General features: G+C 36.5%; 1 pseudogene; it reads left to right on the top strand.

The window, feature by feature from the left end:
- Positions 1-568: 568 nt before the first annotated feature.
- Positions 569-1,207, top strand: LOC145991472 (elongin-C pseudogene; annotated as a pseudogene).
- The last annotated feature ends 15,501 nt before the right edge of the window (positions 1,208-16,708 follow it).

The raw sequence follows: 16,708 nt of genomic DNA, 5'->3' as shown, positions 1-16,708 counted from the left end.
TAAAGAGAAGAGGTGTGTGGCTACGGGTTGGCAGAGGTATGAGGAAATCGATACAATAATCTATCTACAGGGTGAGTCAAATGTCAAGTTATATAGGAAGTTTCCTTGTGTCATTAATTGTCCGTGAATGGTTGAATGTCCAGTTTCCAGGTGCATGGATCGGTCGTCGTGGTCCCGTTGAGTGGCCACCGCGGTCTCCTGACCAATGGATCTTGTCCTTTGGGGTCATTTAAAGGCGCTCATCTACACAGTTAAGATTCAGAACATCCAGCATCTGAAGGAACGCATTGTGTAATGTGCAGACATGATTATGCCGGACGTTCTGAAAATTGTTCTGGAGAACTGGAAGCGTCGCGTGCACAAATGCATTGATGTTCAAGGTGCATACATTGAAGGATACTACTGTATAAATACCTATGTAACCTGACTTTTGACTCACCCTGTAAAATGAACGTTACGAGTACAACAATTCTGAGTCACAAGAACAGCAACAAAGAGACTTGAAACCTTGGTATTCGTTATAAGTTCCAGGCTAATTGTTAGCTATTCGCTAGGCAACAGAGCTTAAACGATAACGAAGCTTTAGCACTTGCACGTGAAGCCAGTGAGCTCGATTGAGAATAATATCACCAAGAAGCTAAGAAAGAGGTTGCTGTGTGTGCAAAAATGGAAGGAGACGCCGAAATGATTCCAGAGAAGACCTACGGAGGTTGCGAGGGACCCGACTCGGAGTACCTGAAGCTGGTCTCGTCTGACGGACACGAGTTCATCGTGAAGCGGGCCCTGGCCATGGCCTCCGGGACCATCAAGGCGATGCTGAGTGGGCCCGGGAACTTCGAAGAGAACGAAACCAACCAGATCCACTTCAGGGAGATTCCGTCCCATGTCCTGGAGAAGGTGTGCGACTACTTCGCCTACAAAGCCAAGTACACCAACAGCGCCGCTCAGATTCCGGAGTTCCCCGTCACCAATGAAGTGGCGCTGGAGTTGCTGATGGCTGCCAATTTCCTGGACTGCTAAAAAAATGTATATTTTGGACGTTCCTGCAGAACTATTTCGGTAGAAGAGAAGTATTTGGAAAGGAAAACGCGCAAAAAGTTGAACTTGAATTGATTGATGACAGGGTTTCCAGAAAATATCTTGATATGTTTGTATATTATTTCGTGTTACATATTTATTCAATAAATTTCTCAGAGTTTACATGCTATGGTGGCTTTTTTTTCTTCCTATAGTATTATAAGACCAATTACAACCATAAAACATGCTTTACTCAGTCGTAGGGAGAAGAAAATTATAATAATATTTGCAGAGGCTGGGAGGGTCAGAAAAATAAATGGAATTATGCAAAAATAAAATTACAAAAGGTTTCTGAATCCAATATGGCCTACCTAAGGTTTCCGATTGTTTAATAACGATGTACAAAGCCAGAAAGGTAAAACTAATGGCATGATTCAAAAGAGAGAACATTTTTGTATGTTAACTGAAAATTTGAGCCAGTTCCAAAAAATAATAATGGTGCAGTGAAGATTTTTTAAAATTTAACATTTAGGCCATATTGAGTACAGAATGTATCCAAAATGGCCTAGTGATATATTTTGTTCTATCACACCAAAAAATCAACATTGAAAGCACCACAATGTTACTTTCGTAGGTAGATAAGTATATTGACACCCTTACATTTTTTTTTTACATAATGACATGAGATTGCACAAAGAAATAAGATCGTTCACAAAACAACAAAAGCAATTTGTGACCAGAAATAAATGGATTACACATTACAGTCTGGGCAAACGCAAGGTCCTTTATCACCCTTAGTGAGTCCCATCTGTACGTGAATTTTATAAAAATAATGTATCTTCCCATGTAGACCATATTGATTCTACCCTACATGGTGATCGTTTTCTCTTCGTTATTAACAGTACTTTAAAGAAAGCGCATTGTTGAAAAGTACAAATGATAAGATACCAATATCATAATACGGAATGGAGACTTGGAAGATGTAGTATGTAATAACTTACCTATGCAATATTAGGTTATGTAGAACACAATCACGAGGTACAGCTGTTTCACTTCTTTGGCGTCAAGTTTTTATATTATAGGTGCAGTCAAAAGGTTCAAGCACGCCATTTTGGACAGTCTGAATGACATACAAACGTCACGTGTTGAATTCATCATGTAACTACTTTGCAAACAGCAAATAGGCCATATTGGGTTCAGGTATCTTATTACCAAGCATAATATTAATTGGAATACAAGGTGAATGCTCAAGATAAGGAAATATAGAATAGCTTTTCTGTCATAAGAAATATTCAGGATTTGTGTACACAATATATAATTCTACTCATGAACGCTCTACACATTTGAGATCACGTTCCGAAGGCCTAGGATGTGCGATTCTAAGCGTAATGGTTTCTAATCCAGAGAAAGCCACAGCTGTTTCTTTCTGATTGCTCATTATCGCCATTGTCTAAAGAAGTATTAGCAAGTTGGACCAGTATTTTCTCTGTAAACCGCGATATGCTCCATGGGTACTAATAAGAACATTGGCATTTCACAAGGGTTTATTGGTCATGGATTTGCGAGGATAATTTATATCATAACCAACATTTGAATTTTTTTCCATTACACATAATTTTATTTTCCTAGTTGTTAATTTTTTAGTAATTTTATCCAGAATATATTTCTCATACTTTGATTGGGAGAAATCGTTTAAATGCCACTGACAGACAGATGGACAGATCGTTTGGAATATTATGTATCCCATTATACGTATTAGCACCCTGTATTTATTTGAGTCCACGAATTGATTAATTTGGTTTGTTTTACTTCGCTTTTCTTCCCCTTTTGGCAAATCGCGAGGATGGGAATGAGTGATGAAATTGATGCAGAGATACTCACAAAAGCACCCATGCCCTGGCCGGGATTTGTCGTAGTGCGATGTGCTAACCACTCCGCCACGGAGGCCAGCTTTCAGTCCACGAAATGTAATATTGTTATCTATAATACTTCCCGAACAATCAGCACATATCGAATGATTCAATTTGTTTACGTGAACAGAGAAATGGACATATCAATCGAAAAAGAACATACAATTAATTTATATATAGTGTGTGTCTTTGTATAGACTCCACAATTACAAGCTTGTGGTTTTATTTAATTCTGAGATATCGATTATTGTTTTCCTATTCCTTGGCTGTTATAGAAAAACAGAGACTTGGATCGTGATCCATTTTAGTATTAGTTAGGTGAATTCACGTCACATTTTCTATAATTTAGAAGAACATTGTAGTTTTTCAAAAGAGAACTGTTTCTGAAAAAGAAAAGCCGTCTTGAAAACAATATTCTGAAGTCTCTTAGTTAAATCATAGTTCTGCTGCTCTAACTCCTCTCTCTCTAATTATCAATCAATCTATCTAACTGCGTATATCTATTTATAACTCTCTCCACGAGCATTGCTTTCCCACGGGTGTCTCAAAAGTCTTTCCCTGATTACAAACTTTATTCATATCTATATGCAATGTAGAGATGTGAAAGTGGTACCAAAATGTTGGAAAACTAACCAAGTTTATTTGCTGCAGGTTTCAGTAATGTGAGTGTAGTCTAGCAGTGTCAGTGCCAAGGAATCCGGAATTAATGCTCTTGACATCGGGTGGCATCTTTCCATACAATGTTTCTTGGACTTGACAGGATTTGGGAATGAAAATAAATTCCAATTTTTAAATACCAACTTATTGATGGCAGATATTATAGACGAAAGAATTCTGTACATTTGAAAGTTCTTCTGCACTGTTATTGGTGACCGGGTCTCGTGATACCAGAAGACATGCTGAGCTTTTTCCTGATTTGTGAACATTTCTGGGAACTGACACTGCTACACTACAGCCACGTTACTCAAACCTGCAACAAATAAACTTGGTTAGTTTTCCAACATTTTGGCACCAGTTTCACATCTCTACCTTGCATATAGCGGATATGAATAAAGTTTGTAATCAGGGCAAGACTTCTGGGACACCCGGTATTTTACCGTAGTAAATATCCTTTGGGTAAAGATAAATCAAAACCTTGACACAAAAACCTCTTTACCATTGAGGAGAGGCTTATTATATAATTATAGGAAATGCCTTCCGCACACTCTTGTTCCTTGTTTATCTCCTTTCGAGTGGCCTCGGTTTCTTAATCCATTCGCATGTGTTGCTGCGTCCAAGATTACATAATGCCATATTTCACGAAGAGCAGGAAACACTCTACCATCCCGTTGCATTTCAGTCTGCTCTCCTTCTGGGAACTTTCCATAATTTCACTCATTTACCTTCAGACAAATATTAGGATACTGATATTATTTTTAAAATGTACTTTCGTTTTATTGAATGAATGAATTAGTTATAATTTTGGCTGCTTCGGCACGTATGGCCATTTTACACCATTTTAAATGTACGATTGATTGATTGAGTCCACTTTATGCACAGTAAGGCTAATCGGTACTGGGCCTACAGTTTAAAGTGGAATCCGAACCACTATGTGCCTCCACCAGATATCGATCCCGGGACCCCTTGATTACAAGGCGACGACTGTACCACTGCGTTAAATGTACGAGGAAAAATAATCCCGTAGCCTTGTAATCAAGGGGTCCTGGTTTCGGTATCTGCTGGAGGCACTGGATTCGGTAAGCTTATAAGATGAAACACGACAAACAGCCTAAATACATGGTGTGTGTGTGTGTGTGTGTGTGTGTGTGTGTGTGTGTGTGTGTGTGTGTGTGTGTGTGTGTGTGTGTGTGTGTTTGTGTGTGTGTGTGTGGTATGTTCACATCAAGACAATTTTGTTCAATTTGTGGTCAGATAACCAATCTGGACTGGACGACTTTCAAAGTGAAATCCAAACCACCGTACAGTATAACGTATCTCCACCAGGAAACGAATCCAAAATCTTTCGTTTATTAGATGACAGCTTCAGTAGATCTTTGTGAAATGGTAGTGGTTATGCGTTAGTTGTATTAACAATCACTGCCGCACGCAAGGGGGGAGCTGATGGGGTTGCATCCCACTCCAAAATTTTGTGAGAATCAAAATTTTCAAATGAATGCAGTAATGAACTTTGTAAATACCAACGTGGTAAATGCAAACCCCTTTAAAATAACTTATTTCAGTGTCTAATAAATCTAGTCCCGATTAATGTATTTCTTCTAAACTTTGTTTTATTTTCTTGCTATCTGGAAACCGATATCTCGAACATACATTTTTCGTTGTAATAAAATGCTATAAATACTTTCTAAATATTTAGTCCTCATTTTGGATGGGAACCTGTCCCATGCCTGTTCCGCTAAATCGGCCAATGTTTTCATGGTATATCTCTGGTTTCTTATGAATTGTATTATGTATTCCATTATATGTACCGCTGAGAATTTCTACTTTTGTATTGGGTAGTAAGTTAAAATTGTTTATGTAATCTTGGACTGCAGCTTATGTAGATGTCGTTTTTGTTGAAAGCATGTTTAGTATCTAAAGTTGATTCATCTGTATTGATCTTGAGGAAAGAAAGGAACTCATTTCCAAGGTAAGTCAGCGAGCACAGCAAGGAACTTCACTAATCTGTGACTTCACCACCAAATGGTATTTTAAGCTTGAAAATTATGGAAATGTGACAATATTTGAATTTTATCAATTTCAGGGAAGTCATAATGGAGGATTATCTGGCTCCGAGGCTTCCCTCATGGCTAGAATTTATGTCAAGGTAACTTAATTTATGTCATTGAATAAGTGAGTGGGATAATGTGTATTGATAGCATTAATTCTTAACTTTTGTGTTTTTGTGCAACAAATATAGGGTAAAGTCCGGGAGAGATGGACCCCCTTTTTAGGAATCGCTATAATTTTGTTATTTATAGCAATACTGGTGAGAAAATTGAACCATAGTATTTTGGCGACATACTTTAACAAAAATTATGTTATAAATGTGAAAAGAACAGACACATATTTTTTTAAAAAAATAATAATTAAAAAATATGCCAGTGGTTCATCTATCCCATATCACCCTGGGTTAGATAGACCATTTTATACGGGAAAGATGGACCTTAGAAAAGTGAGAGCAGGAATAGAACAATACATTAGTATTAAACACTATTTTATCAGTATAGTATAGGGGAAGGTGGGGGAATGGCGCTCAGCGGGCAATGGCGCTCACCCCTCTGTAGTCGTTACGGAAGGTGTTATTGAAGAGTAACCCGTGCTAACATCTAGAACCCAGTACTACGAGGCACCAAACAAAAGACGGCACATGTGGAGTTGACTTTTAAGAAGCAGGGTGCGAAAAACGAATTTGTCATATTTTGTTATAAAATTGGGAAGGAAAAAAGTGCAAGGTAAGTAGACGGAACGTTTAAGCTAGAGTCTTGAAAATTTTACAGATATAATAATAGTATCTCCTGTTTATTTCTTAATTATTATAAAGTAAACATTTGAGATTCTTCATGAGACGAGAAACAAAGAACATAATATGGCACCTATCGGGTAATGACACTCACGCTGTTTGTGATGGGTACATGAAGGGTGCAAAGACGTTTCTCATAATAAGCGTCCCATGTGTGCATTTTTGTGCATAATTGTGCTCAATTTAATTTGTATCTGCATATTAATAAATATAAGTACTTAAAGATATAGTTTCTGTATAGTACAAAAATGGTATTGATTTACTGTTAGGATGAGTACTGAGTGCCATTACCCTACTATAATAATAGGGCAATTGCGCTCACACGCACATTGTTACTTTTTGACGTTTACAGAGATAACTATTAACGACAGGGAGCAAAGTAATACGCAGAGATATACTACAAACATTGCTTCTTCAGGCCCACATTTTCTTTTTGTTTCACTGCGTACAGTTTTTGAGATTTTTAAAATCTCCCTTAGGTGGTCGCAATTCCCCCACTTTCCCCTATTTGAGGTATTTCTTTCATATAAAATAGACCTTTGTGACCAAAAAAAATATCTGATAAAATAACAACTTTCTTTAAATTTTAATAATTTTATTTTGCAAGTTTTAGATTCCTTCTTTCCACACAAGTTGCATTTCTGATCATATTATTTTGCAGTTCTCTTGTAGCCAATGAGAACATACTTGTTTTAGTTTAAAGTTTTAGTTTTTTCTTCCAACACAAGTCACATTTATTTTAAAATTTTGAGCACTTATCATGTACAACTGGAACACATAGTATATTAAATCCAGTATTCATCGCTAGTAGTATAAATACACTCACACAAAAGCACACACACACACAGATTTACACAAGCACACACACAGACAAACACGCACATTATACACATGCACGCGTACGTTCACGGGCATCTTACATAAACATATTAGGCTACAGTACTTTTATTTAAAAAAAAAAAAAAAACCAACACTTTAGATGGATTGGAGTACCGAAGTACCATTCATAAAAATACCCAATTACACTGATAAACAAGCTGTAGATATCTGACATGATGTTTACGTTTTCTAATGCAGTTTTTCATGCTGATTTCAAATCTAAAAACCGTTTTGCTCTATCACGTCAGGTTTTGAAGATATCGACAAAATTTTATTTTTCATGGAATACCGTTCGTCGAAAAAATTTTCGTCGTTTTTCGTTATTTTTCACGCAACACCGAAATTTTTTTTTTCGTCGTTTGTGAAAACAGTTATATTTAATGTAATATGTCGAAATATTTTCAAGATCGCATTACTATACTTTCATTTGTTTCTTTTTTATTTTGAGTGACAGAGGATTATGGCGTCCAGACGTTGCATAAATTCACCAGATCTGGTTTGCTACGTGTGTGGCTATCTAACAGACAAATCCCATCGAAAGTCTTTTACACAGTTTCTGAAGAAAGCATATGAACTTGTATATATTGATTTGAAGGTGGATAGTGGCAAGTCGTGGGCACCACAGTTCATCTGTTTGGCATGTGCATGCAACTTGCGCGGTTGGATAAGGAAGGCGAAGAAGTAATACTGCTTCATCTGCGAGTGGGATAGCAGTGGGATAGCAGGGATAGGAAGCACCACTACATAAAGAAGAATTGGCCGATCAGAGATAGAATGCAGCCATGAAGTAAAAACGTCCTTCGTGTGCCGTTGGTTGAGCGTGAAAAAGTTATCATGCCACCGCTTCATTTCAAGCTGGGGCTCCTGAAGAATTTCGTGAATGCACCAGACAACGACTCAGATGCTTTTCGGTATCTGTGCAACATGTTTCCGGAGTTGAGTTAAGTGAAAGAAGGTGTGTTCATAGTTCCATAAATAAGAAAGATCATTGCTGACAGCCACTTCCAAGACTTACTGTTTGACACTGAAAGAGATGCATGGGTGGCATTCAAGTCAGTCGTAACCAATTTCCTTGGAAATTATAAATCTGCTGATTATGTGAATGTTGTGCAGAAGTGCATTAGTGCATACAGACAGCTGGGTTGCAACATGTCCCCCAAAATTCATCTCCTCGAAATGCATCTTGACTTCTTCCCCGAGAACCTAGGTTCGGTCAGCGGCGAACATGGTGAACATTTTCATCAGAACATCTTGGTGATGGAGTCACGCTATCGGGGTCGATGGAGTGCAGAAATGTTGGCCGATTACTGTTGGATGCTTTAGCGTGACATGCCAAATGCTCAGCACAAACGCAACTCTACAGCCAAGAAATTCAAACCAAACGCACCTTAAATTAAGAAAATATATTCTATATGTATGTATTTTATATGTGTATTATACCTTCAACTAGATGTTACTATATAGAATATGTGTCACGTGACGCATTTGCACTATTTTCTTAGCTAAAGCCATGTTCATTAGTACTCCATGTAGCAATAAGTGCTCTAGTGAAACCTATGTCTGTGAGTTGTTTGCCTTGATACAATGTTAAACACATATAAATGGTTGATGTCGTATAACTCAAGAATGGTGGGTGTTACAGACAAATGGTTTGCATATTTTGAATCAGCATGTTTCAATTGTCTTAGATCGCGTGTTGGATACCAAGATATCCGCCGAAATTATTTTTTTGTTAATCAGTGTTATCTTTAATTTGCCGGAAACTGACTTCTTACTCAAATACCAAATGGTCCATCTCTCCCGTGGCGACGTGGTCCAACTCTCCCGAATGTCCGGGAGAGAATAGAACAGGCAGCCATGATGGCACCGTTGATGCCAGCACCGCTGCGACACAGAACGACGATTGACTGATATCATTTTCACGTTTTATGAGACGCTGGTTGAAAAATATTATCAGGTAACGCGTATAATACCATTCCATGTAAATAGTGGATAAACTTTGACCCACCTGATTTTAGACGGTGTATTGTCTAAAATAATTGCTCAATGAACACAAAAACAATACAGTGTGTCAATAATAATCTCCGCCATTACCAGTCAACATCGCCACTGGTGCATTCTACTATTTAGTTTCAGAAATAACGAACTGGTTCATCTTACCCTCTGGTCCATCTTACCCTCTGGTCCCTCTTTCCCGGAATTACCCTATAACTCTGTGCCTTTTCTCTGTAGTCATTAAAAAAATGTGTAATTTCGTTAAAATTCTGTGCAGAGAAAAATCGCAATTACCTCCATCATATAACTGATTGCAGTTTCGAATTCAATGAAAACCAGTATGTGTTTCCGACAAGTGCATGTTTGTGTACTTGTGTGACTGTACACGTACGTGTTTGTTCCTTCACGTACTTCCTTTAACGTTCATATGTTATTATGACATATTGCTTCTCGTTGCTTCCGTGCACTCCCGTCAAGGCAAGTTGTTTCAGTTATTCGTTTTAAAAGTTTTACCGTGTGCAAGGTTATATTTTCCGCATGTTACATCGTTTGTACAGTCACGGACACTTCTGGGTTGTAATGTTTCCATTGAAATTCAATGGGTTTGTTACAACCCAGCAGTGTCCGTAACCGTACGTAGAGTTACGGTGCTGAACTTTCGTAAGAAGGTGGTATGGAACTTCGTAAGGTGATTGATAACTTAGTTTTTATTTACTTTGTACTAATATATTTTAACATTTTCCCAAATATTCGACGTACTTTTTCTTGAGAGGAATTTGGATAGTGAAGAAAGAACATAATGACAACAACAAAAATAATAGGTTTCTACTCCTTAGTGGCGTGCTAAGCAGAGCAAAGTCCAAATATAACAACAAATATTTTTACAATTAATTCACATCATATCTTTGTGTTAAATATTTAAAAGGACAAAAACTCCGTTTTATATATATTTCCCTGCTGTTTCTTGGAAATAACAACTCTCATGATCAAAATGAAATCAGATGTCATTTCCCAGAAATGGCAGATTTGTTTCATAGTTTTCTATAACTATGAAGCAAGTAGTTGCCCCACTCTTCCCCCTTCCAATATTCACTTATGAACATAACTCCCATAAGTCCCCTGGACACGCCACTGTTGGTTTTCCTAATCTCGCTTTCATTATAGCATATAGAATGCCTTAAATTTAATGCTCACGAAGAGCATTACAGCGTTACGTGTGTGACATTCACACACAGTGGCGGAGATTAGAGAGGGCCAGTGGATGCAGTCGCCTCACCCCCCGCAAATTTTTTGCCATTTTTTCCCAGCACTATGCTAAACTTTATCTACCAAGGGAAAGTAAACTATCATGGTCCCCACCCCAGTTTTGCACCTTGCCTCCAAATCGCCGCCACTGTTCAAACATAAAATGTAAGGTTATTGATATGGGATTGGATTCAAATATTCATTAAGGGGGTTCTAAAGCCATGCTAAAGCATAGACCCAAATTTCTAAGGGTAACCGTACAACTAATATAGATTCAGTAAGGAAGAAATTTTCCGATATAAAAGATTGTTTTATTCACTAGAACATGTGAACCTTATAATTTTGTTACGGTTAAAGGGATTTAAGTAAATAACAGAAAATATAAGGTTTCCGTCATGTTCAAACTGCTGCGTACAGATGGCGCTGAAGTGGTAGTTTTGTTAATACCGGTGCATTTTCTTTCTTTTATGACTAGTATGGAAGATTTCGTGGTGAAACAAAGATCACATGTTCTTCCCGCAAGCATCTTAAATACTATGTGAAAAAATGAAAACATTTCGTACCTTCAGAGAATAGTGCGTATCATTAAAACTTTTGAACTGGCGTTTCGTCGCAATATACTCCGTGGTGCAGATTTAGCATACACTGTTGCCAATATTTCATTCCGTGTTGTCTAACGATGTGATCAATGCAAGTTCTTGAAAGAGTGAAAATCAAACCAAGCTACCAGAGGATATCGAATTCCGTACAGATACGAGAACAAGGGAACAAATATTCCACGGAGGATGTTAAAGAGCTGAACAAGCTCGAAGGTAAGTCTTAATATTTAATTGCTTGTTGCTTAATATTATCCATCAAAGGCAAAATGTTTGAAATATAGGCAAAATGTATAATTTATTTACATGTTGAAGAAATATCTTCTGATGCAATATCGGTGAGAATATCGCTTGACACTGCATGACTTTTTTAACTTCCAAACGAAGTTGATAATTCTTTGTAAATGTAAAATCAGAATAGAATGTTATATTTTACGTTAGACATAATCCTAATAACTACCGTTTTGAGATCATTGCTATAGCATAAAATATACGTAGCTTAATATGGATTATATCTGATATCATTAAATCAATATTGCATAAAATGCTCTATTTTCATTCCTGTAAGTTAATTTCCAAACCTACGAAACTCGTGCTATTCACATGTACAACATCGGAATGTTTATTACAAATCAGTAGTTTGTTTAAATGTTTTTTACTTTGTCCTTGTACATGGTTGAAACGAGTACTTGCTGACCTATTTTCTACAAGAGTTTGTCTCTTTTTTATTTTTGAAGCAGCTCGCAAATATTCATATGTATTAAGTAGGTCAGGCTAAGTTAGGTTTGATTCGAATAGATGTAATGTGAGATCCCTGAATGTTGCAAGTTTCGGACACAGTTCTGTTATCTTCTTTACAGAAACACGTCAGATAACCGGTTTTGTAAACTGTATGAAGCTCTTCTGCTTTCTTGTCCTTTTATAATTTAGGACGGCTCATAATGAGAGTGCATTTCGTCCAATAACTTGATGCTGTATATATTTAAAGTGTAAAAGTACACCCTAACAGTTATTAGACTAAAATCTTACCGTCTATCGAACACAAGTCTGTATGTTTACTGAGATTTTCAAAATGAGTACCGGTATAGATAAATGTTCCCATACTTGCAAGTACAAGGGCAATAATTTAATTGTGGATGACACAGAGCTTCATAGAAATCATAATTTGTCCTGATTATGCTACGTATATTTGGTTCAATATCAGATTGGATTTCAGTAGCCGTTTGTACTAAATAGTTTACTTCAAATACCAGTGAGTTTGAAGCTTGACTTGTTTCTCTCTCAGACCTATGACTGATTGATTTTGCATGGATGCCTATTATTAACATTCCATGCAGATAAAAGTTTCTTTAAGCTTTTTTGCTTCTTGACTGATCTACTTGTAACGGTGATGACGTAAATCTCTTATTTGTGAGTCCCGCTTTGCGTCATCCCATTACATTGAGTGAAAATTTCCCACCCGGGAAATTTCATTCTATAAAAATCCCCATGAGGTTATTTTTCCTCACTACCAAGTTATACCGATAGATGTCTCTCCTGTTACTTTTCACCTGTTTCTTCTTCGCTAGCAGCGGAGGTAGGAAAATCACAGTTCGTCGCACGACAATCAAGGTTCAATGTCGCTTGGTATTTTATTCAAAAACTGGGGCAAGTTTAATTGTATAGTGTGCAACCACATATAGTAAGTTGGGACTTTGAGAACTTTCGTCATTCATTTTAAAGTTTACGTGTTGCCGTTTGAACTTACATTGCTTCTTTGCAACATAGTGTCCCGTCACTTAAAAAACTTTGTAAGGAATTGTGCTATGGACTTATTTGTTTCGTGAACCAATTTTTCAGCATATACATAAATCTTGCGTTAGTCGTTTTGTGGTAATTGTCACGCCCAGTATTTTTTTTAATTTGTGGTAACCATTTTTACGCACATATATATTTGCACGACTAGTATTTGTTTTACGAAGTAATTAACCAAGAAGTATTTAATGTCAGCATGAACTTAAGTCGGAACATAGACATTGAACCTTGAAATAACTAGAACCAATACAATTTGCTGCAGTATCCACAAGCACACATGGCATCAAGGAAGTAACGGCATAAAATCTATTACGTAACAGAACATTTGGATTTGACTGCATCAATTCGACTACTTTGGATGGCGCGAACAGCCGGTCTAATTTGGCAACTAGAACATTTATGAAGGTACGTAAGATTACGTGTGTTATAGTGAACTGGAACTTGTGTAACAAACTTAAATTCATACTTTGCCAATTGTTGATTTTTGCATTGCAAATAAGACGCGATAAAAGATGGGCTTTTTTGAATGTGTCATGTGCCTGAAACAAGATCACGAGTGAGAAAAATAGATATGTACATTTGCGCGTACCATGTAACAGCGTAAAACGTCGTCGCAACAGTAACCCAAATGTGTAACCGATACGCGTGTGACCCAAGAACGTAATTTTTATAGGTAATCATTCAACCTCAAAAGACGTCATAACGAAAGTCCTTTTACAACTAATAATAAAACGAGACAAATCTTAACCGACTGAATATTTGGAATTAATGAGCATCTAATTCTCTTTTTAAATGGTTATAATTTTAGGTATTTATAAATTAGTAGAATTTGTCCGTTGAATGTCGAACTGGTACAAATTTTAAAAATGTAAATTTTATCTGTATTATTGTTGCCGAAAAAGGCGTACCATTTATTTGCATTGTTATTTTATTGTAAATTATTCTGATCAAAAAGAATGCTAAGAATGAGAATTGTCGGGTGTACGTAAACTGGAATTTTGTTGTGAAGCTTAGTAAAAAAAATAGAAGGAAATATTGAAAGAATGTTGCCGCAAATTTAAGTTTGTTAAATAAACGTCTATAGTGAATGTACTATCTTTTCATTGGTGCGAATTGCGATTGGTGACGTGATTGAGGTAATGCTTGTTGTATAACTTGCTGAATTTTTGGAAAGGGTAAAGAAGGGTGAGGAATTTACACACACATTATTCAAACTGTTGTTATTGTGGGAATCATTTCCGTATAAGTATTCGGTTAACCCCATAACAAGTAAAAATTGTAATTGCGGTTCCTCGATTTATATTATCCACGCCCTATATACCTCTGCGAGTATAGGTCACCTTGTTCATGCTTCCATTTTTACCGACATCGAGGAACGGCGTTACAAAAATTGGCAGTCAGAGCATGGCCATTTTCCCCTTTTCTTTCATTAAGTGAAGTTTGAAGTGAATAAATTTTTCCCACCCTATTGGAATTTTGGATTTTGGCTTGGGATATTGAGTGATTTATCTGGTGTATGACTATATGTGCCTTTGTTTTCAGCATAATATATTTACATTGTATTTTGAAAATTTTTGGTTGATGCATTCCCCCCCTTTTTTTTCTTTTGTATTTATTGGTTTTATTTTTATGCTAAGATTTGTTGCAGTTACCTTATCTTACGTTCCTTCGATTTTGAAAATAAAATTGGCAATTTTCAAATTTAACTTAGCAGTTCATAAGTAGTGTGAATTGGACGAGTCTACATCATTTTTTTGTAAATCGTTTAAATTCGATTTGAAGAACGTTGTACCTCGGGTTTGGTATACTGCCTATATAAAATGCCTGTTGATCCTGTAAATTCATCGGTAATTAGGGGTAGTAAAAGTGGGAATTTTTATATTCCACCCCCACCACCTTTTCCTCCAGTGGATTTTTTGTGTTCACATAGAAGTATAGCATCTCCTCCTCCTTTAACATATCATCCACCATCTCGACCTGACAATGTTGAAACTGAAGTCAAGAGACCTTTTTGGCCTCTTAGTCGGCAAAATCAAGCGGGATCATCTTTAGGTCCTAATTCGTCCCAGTCATCTAATTCAATACTAAAGAGTATTATTTTGAAGAACTTAAATTTGACGGTTGAATCTTTGCAAATGTGCGATGGTCAGAATCCACAGGAGATATTTCTTTTTTTGAAGTCCTTGCAACAGCTGTTAAATTCTCCGCATTATCAGTTAGAATGGATATTGCATAGTGCCTTGTGCCGTACAAGTGGGTTATTGTATTCTATTTGGATGGACGCGTTAGCGTCTCCCTTATCTTGGACAGCCTTGAAAACAAGAATTTGGAACCAACTCGTGTCGATTCCCCAATATAATATGTTGACTGACTTGCATGTAATGCGTTTGCAACGTCCGGTGGAACCGTTAGTTTTGTATATTACCGAGATTGTTGATTCCGTGAAAACCTTGGCTCTCAACTGGAGCGACACTGATATACTACATTTTGTATTGCAACACTTGAATCAAATTACTATTAGTTGTTTAATTTTCCGCCCAGCTCCCAGAACTCTAAAAGAGCTAACTAACTTGGCGCAGGATATTGCTCATTTAGAAGCAAGTAAAATTAATGTCTGGCAATCTTGTCCTCCACCATGTGGAACTCGTTATCCGATAACAGGACAATCATCTAATGTCTCAGGTCAGAATTCTGGAATTCCAGATAATGCTAATAATTGTTTACAATCTAGTCCGGCTAATCATATTTTCTGTAGATACTGTAAAGAATCGGGACATTTGATCACTCAATGTAACAAAAGACCTAAACGTTCCCACAATAACAATTTGCAACGTAGAAATTAAGGGTATGTTCCTTGTATTGATATATATCATGTATTAGGTTAATGGCATTTTCTTGGTTGTTTACTGTCTCTTTACAGAGGGTCCTCTGATGTATTTATCGAGTGTGTCATGATAGCAAGACAACGATGGTAAAATAAAAATAATTATGTGTATTTATGCAAAATTTTGTCCTGATGTTATATGTCGGATTAAGATTTTATACCTATTTAATTCAAGGAGTGACTTTTAACTGTTTCATTTAGTATGTCATTTGGATTCATATATTTTGATTGAGTAACTAAAGTATGTTCTCGTTTTTGATGAAATTTGGTACTATTTATATTTTTGTGTTGAGTTTTCAAAAAAAAATCATAAATGATCATTTGTCATATGCATGGAGTTAAAAATTTTCCTGCCAGAGATTCTGTAATAGATGCTCGTTTTTCTAGTGTTTCCCCTGCTAAATTGTCTCGTTTAATTCTCAACTCTTTCCTATTATTTCTTCTCTTCAATTTTTTATTTTTATTATTTTTTTTTCGTTGCATGAAATTTTTCGAGAAACTGGGACAACAAGCCTTTGGAACAACTGCAACAAGGAAACTTACAACGATTCATCTTTAAGGAAGTTTTGGTATGGTTATTGGAACGTTATGCTTAATTGGATCAGCATCATCTTATGCAGCGATCATCAAGACATCTTGAATCATTCTGACAACCATCATGAATCATTTGGACAATCATTTTTGATAATCGTGAAACAACCTTATCATGTTAACCATCGTTAGTTGTGTATCATAGTTTTTGAACTCACTATTTTTTTCCTCTATATCAGTTATGAAGTGTGGTGTTTATTATTAATTATTGCTGCGTTTGTGTCATAAATTTTGTATCTATTTTTAGAGTTTTGTGAATCGTGTGGATTCGTTTACTTGATATTTTGGTAATGGAGTT

The sequence above is a fragment of the Lepisma saccharinum genome, chromosome 8 (assembly GCF_977018435.1).
Source record: "Lepisma saccharinum chromosome 8, izLepSacc3.1, whole genome shotgun sequence".
Taxonomy (NCBI): Eukaryota; Metazoa; Arthropoda; class Insecta; order Zygentoma; family Lepismatidae; genus Lepisma; species Lepisma saccharinum.
The sequence above is the reverse complement of the archived record's forward strand: the minus strand, read 5'-3'. Positions and strand labels throughout refer to the sequence as shown.